Genomic DNA, 6,000 nt, shown 5'->3' with positions numbered 1-6,000 from the left:
GAGTACAAGGCCCTAGACTTCTCCCTGCTTGGATGGAGCAGAAATGCAGTACAAAGAAGTACTGCAAACAGTACAAAGAAGTCCCCACCCTCAGAGTTGTCAGGGGGAGCCAGACTCCCTGGTGGCTTCCAGAGAGAGTTCCTGTCCCTACCAAGTCAAAGTGTAGCCATTTACCCCAGTAAACCCCAACAAAAGTTTGGGTCCTTGCTGAGTCAGTTCTGTAGCTGGTGATGTCTGTATTTTCGTGCATGGCTTTTCTTTTGGTGCAAACATGGGTGGCAATCTGATTAACTTATGATTCATGATTTGGCTAATGTTCCTACTTCCCCCAGTCCCCACCTGTTCAAATAACTACTACTGTAATGTAGGCTGTTAACTTGAAATAACTTTTCCAATCCCTTTGGTAAATGACCTCTGGAAACTCTTTAAGTTTTGTCCAGAGGCAGAAGTTGTAATAATTTAACGAAAATGCTTTTCAAACCAAGCCAACATGGTGCAAAACTCTATGTGAGCATTTAAGAAGAAACAAGTTTACTTTGAGCTGTTTCTATTCAACTAATGCCATGATCAGGCATGCTGTTCTGAGAGAGCCTGGTTTCCAGACCCTACTGCTTGGCACTGATTCTTGCCAAAGCCCATCCCCTCCCCAGCTCTGCCACACAGAAATACAGCTTCTCACCCAGCCCTGACAGGAGGAACCAGGTGAGCAAACCCTCCCATTCAAGGAGTCATAGCTGATCTGGAATATTGTGCCAGAGCAGGGTGAGGAAAGCCTGCTCCAGACAGTTTGGCTGTCAGACCTCAGGAGAGCAGAGGAAAAGCCTGCACAAGCAACTGTGGTGGATTGAGGCTGGTGACTTGAGCCACCTCTGCTACTGTCACATGAGCAGGCTGGGCACTGCTCCTTTGGTCACCTGTGCTGTGCCCATCACTCACCAGTACAGTTAACCCAGCCTGAGGGGGTTACAGCAGCACCTCTATATGCCCTTTGCACCAGATCAAACAGGTCAGTCAGGCTCAGGACAACTTCCCAAAAGCTTTAAATTATGTAAGCAATACAGTAAAATAAAAAATTAAATAAAACAAAGGAAATAAAGGAAATGCTGGTACTGAACTCGCTAGAGGATTGATTTAGTCTATTCCTCAACTGACTGAGATATTGCTACATAAAAGTTGGATCATTTTCAAGCACACATGCATTTCAGCCTCAGTGTATACAACCCTCAGGGAAACCATCAGGCAAATCCTGATCTCACCCAGTCCTCTTCTGGGCAGTGGTTCCCCTGCCCTTGCCTGCCTCATTCCCTGCAGAGCCCTCAGCTGCTGGTTTGGTGCCCTGTCATGTGTTTAGCTCTTGCTTCCTCCATTGCCATGGATGTCTAATTCTTCTTCTTTAAATCCAGCTTTCACTGGTGGGAGATCCTCAGGTTGGGTCATCATGGGCACAGTGCAGAGTCTCTGAGCCTCCCAAAACCAGGTGGAAGGCAGCAGGGAGAGGAGCAGTTGTGTGACCATGGTGCTGCAGTCAGCACGCGGGTTTTTCACCAGGGTAGGTAGATGCCTTGCCTGTGGGTAAAAGCAGTAGGTTCACCAAGGAAGTGCCTCTCCATAGGTGGTGTGCTGATTTCACCCCTGGCAAACAGCATTAATATAATACATCAAAGCCAGCTGCATTAATAGCAAACCAAGGGAAAGGATTTGCTATACATGCTAGCTACTTTTCAAATGCAAATGTCTGTTTTAAATCAGATTAAGAGAGAAGGAAGCCTAGAGAATGCCAATAATTAATATATGATAAAGGAATAAACATCCAGGGCATCAAAAGGTAAAATACAATCACCATGATGAAAGTAATCGTTCTCCACACAGCCTGCTCTGCTGCACAGAGTAAGTGGGTGTGAGTCCCCATCCCCATTTCCATACATAGGTGGTGAGTGTAAACCCAAAGAAGCTGCTCAGGAAATAAGAAGGCTCCTCAAGCTCAGTCAGGGAAGTGGAAAATCCTTGGGCTGGGCTGGGCTTGGCTTGGCTTGGCTTGGCTTGGCTTGGCTTGGCTGGGCTGGACTGAGCTGAGCCCAGCTGAGCTCAGTTCAGCTCAGCTTTCCACACTCCCCATGTTCAGTGAGCCATGCTGCTGCAGAAAGGGAACCTTTAGCAGTCACTTTTATTTACTGGCATTACCTTAGTCCCTTCAGGGTGTGCACAGCTGGCTCCTGTGGCTTTAAACTAGTTAGAAAGGTGGTGTTTGGGATCCTCACTGAGCCTTGAGTAGACCTCAGAAATACTTTGCCCTGGATTCTCTTCCTTTCCCCACATGAAAAGCACACCAACCTCTCTCTCTGTTCCCTCCCTCTCCCATGCACACCAATCTACAGTTGGGGTTACAGCAGGACCCTCAAAATTAACACATCTCCTCAACATTCAATTTTAAAAGAAGAGAAATAGGAAACTCAGGGGAAAGTGGTAACAAATTCTATTCCCCTTTCATACTTCTTAAAATTCACATGGTGCTGCATTGGACCCTGGCAGTGCCTTATGCTTTCACTTCCTTCTTCATCTTCTTCTGGAATAGCAGCTCTTCCTCTGGCTTTGCTAAGCTCACACAGGGCACCAAACTGTATCAGACTTTGTGGATCAATGGTAGCAGAGACCAGCAGCCCCAACCAGCTCACAGTCGATGCATGTGGGGGTGAGCTTTGCTGAAGGCAGACAGACAGACATCCTGCTAATGTTTGGAAGCTGCTGTTGACCAGGGAGCAAGAAGCCCTGTGGCTGCTGGTTTCACTGACTGGTCTGTGTACCAAACCCTGAATTTGGAGGATAAGTATCTCACCAAATAGTTATTTAGTTTCAGCTCTAGATACTAGAAAAGAAACAGAAGTATCTTCCCAGACCTCTCAGGAGCTGTGTTGCTGAATTAAAGGTTTGTAAAGTGCCCCCAAATCAAAACATGGCCAAATCATGGAACCACATAATGGATGGAAGGCACCTTCAACAAATAACTAGTCCACCCCCCCTGCAAGGGCAGGGTCATCTTGCAATAGATGTGATTGCTCAAAAGCTCAAAACCCCATCCAAACTGACCATAAACATTTCCAGGGATGGGGCACCCACAACTTCTCTGGGAAACCAGTTATACTGTGACCACCCCTCCAGTAAAGAATTTCTTCTAATATCTGTATTGGGTTTGCATGGCAAGACTCTATAGCAGGGGGCTATAGAGGTGGCTTGTGTGAGAAACTGCTGCATGTTCTCCCACATCCAGCAGAGCTAATCCCAGCCAGCTCCAGGATGGGCAGAGGAGGCTGTCCTGGCCAAGGCTGAGCCCATCAGCCTTTGCAGCAATGCCTCTGTGATATGATATTTTAGAAAGGAAACAGAAAACTTATTGCACAGAAGTAATTGCAGGCAAAGAAGATTGGAGTGAGAATATGTGAGAGAAACATCTCTGCAGACACCCAGGTCAGTGAGGAAGGAGGGGCAGGAGGTGCTCCAGGTGTTGTAGCAGAGATTCCCCTGCAGCCCAGGGAGGATCACAGGGATGTAGAGATGCACCTGCAGCCCAGGGAGGATCTCATGCTGGAGCAGGTGGATGCCCAAGGAGGCTGTGGTACCCTGGGAAGCCTTCATGGAGCAGGCTCCTGGCAGGACTGTGGACCCATGGAAAGAGGAGCCCACACTGGAAAGCAGGTTTGCTGGCAGGACTTGTGACCCAGCAAGGGGGCAGTCTGTTGGAGCAGTCTGTTCCTGATGGACTGCACCCCATGGAAGGGACCCATGCTAGAGCAGATTGTGGAGAACTGCAGCCCATGGGAAAGACTCACATTGAAGAAGTTCATGGACTCCTGTAGGAAGGACTTTCACTGAGGAGGAAAAAGAGGCAGAAACAGATGGATTTGAGATGAGGTGAATTGACCATAACCAACATTTCCTGTTGCCCTGCACTGCTGTGGGGGAGGAGATTGAGAATAATGAATGAAAGTAAGCCTGGGAAGGAGGAAGGGGTGGGGGAAAGTGTTTTTAAGATTAGGTTTGCTTCTCATTATCCTGCTCTTATTTTGATTTGTAATAAATTCAACAAATTCCCCCAAGTTAAGTCTGTTTTGACAGTGATGGTAATTGCTGAGTGATCTCTCCCCGTTCCTATTCCAACACACAAGCCTTTCTTTATATTTTCTTTCCCCTGTCCAGCTGAGGACGAGAGTGATAGATTGGCTTTGGTGGGTTCCTGGGATCCAGCCCAGGTCAAATCACCACGTATCTAATCTAAATCTATCAAATTTTCAGTATAAAACCATTACACTTTGTTCTGTCACTTCAGGCCCTATTAAAAAGTCTCTTTCTTTCTTGTGAACCCCCTTTAGGTACAGGAAGGCTACTAAAGGCCTCCCTGGAGCCTTCTGCAGGCTGAACAGCACCAAGCTCTCAGCCTACTTTCATAGGAGAGATGCTCCATTTTTCTGTTCATCTGTCTTAGTTTGGGATGACAGGTGTCTGCCAGGGAAAAGCCGGAGCCTCCCTTGAAATGGAGAATGTAAACACCCTCCCTCCAAGTTATTATAATTTTGAAATTAAGGGGTTTTCAGGCAAATATATGGTAATAGGAATAACAGTTCTTTACGAGGAATATTAAAAATGTAGTAGTACAAAAACAGCAAACTAACAAAAAAAGAAAAACCCTGACAGAGTCAGATCACGACCTGACATCCTGTTGGTCAGGGTATTGGCTGCAGTCCAATAAAGTCCTCCTGAAATGACAGATGTGGCTGTGTTGGAGCAGAGAGGATCCTGTAGAAGGGTCCAGTGGTGGCGAGATGGGTCTGGTCTTCCTCTGGGAATCCAGTAGAAAACAGGCTGTCCTGCTGGTCTGGATCTCAGGTTTCAACCAGGTAGGAATGCTTGGCTCCTCCCACTGGGTGGAGCATCTCACAATGGGACGATGTAATTTTTATCAGTCATGAGGTGAGCCTTAATGGCCCATTAACAGCAGATATCCCCCGGAGGGAGGAGGGGTTGTGGAAGAGATAAAGAAACTCTGCCCCACCAGGTTTTAACAGCTGGCACATTAACAGAAGACACCCACCCCCTCCCCTCCGGAATTATGAGATAGAGAAAAACACCTCTTGAACCGGTTTCAACAGATGGCAATAGAATACATCTTGCATTGTAACGCAAGACATCATCTTTGCGGCCCTCCTCTGGACCTGCTCCAACAGGTCCATGCCTTTCCTTTACTTGAGGTCTCAGAGCTGGATGCAGTACTCCAGGCGAGGTTTTGTAATAGCAGAATAGAAGGGAAGCATCAGCTCCTGCAAAACCTGCTGGCCATGCTTCTAACGCAGCCCAGGATATGATTTGTTTTAGCACAATATTCCAGGTTGAAATCACTGTAAACAATTACAAACTGAGGAGTAAGGATACTCTGGGATTTTCTGTCTCTTTGTCACCTACTTTGTAGGGAGAAAACCCTCCTGCTGTCCCTTGAAAGCCCAGGAACACACTCTTTTAAAAATAAGCCAAAAAAATTGTAATGCTTACCACATGCTTCTTTTACAGTTCTCTTTCTCTTTTTCATTCAAACCCCACGTTGGGCTGAATGGAGCCCCAGGCTAGGCCACAGTGTGGACAGATGGACAGTGTGGGTAGTTGGCCCCTTGCACCTGACGTGGCAGGGATGAAGGTTACTGCCTCCATCACCCACTGATAAATCTGTGCTTGCTGCCAGCAGAAGCAATGGCAGTTCCAGTCATTCTGGGAGAAAAGCTGGCTGCAGCCCAGAGTGGCCATGCCATCATGGAATTGTAGAATCGTTTAGGTTGGAAAAGACTTCTTAGATCAAGTCCAACTGCTAACCCAGCACTGCCAAGTTCCCCACTAAACCATGTCCCTAAGTGCCACACCTACACATTTTTTAAATATGTCCAGGGATGGTGACTCCATCACTTCCCTGGGCAGCCTGTTCCAGTGCCTGGCCACCCTTTCTGTGAAGATATTGTTCCC

The sequence above is a fragment of the Chamaea fasciata genome, unplaced genomic scaffold (genome assembly GCF_029207755.1).
Source record: "Chamaea fasciata isolate MVZ Bird 193981 ecotype frontalis unplaced genomic scaffold, bChaFas1.0.hap1 SCAF_1, whole genome shotgun sequence".
Classification (NCBI taxonomy): Eukaryota; Metazoa; Chordata; class Aves; order Passeriformes; family Sylviidae; genus Chamaea; species Chamaea fasciata.
This window is presented reverse-complemented; position numbering follows the sequence as displayed.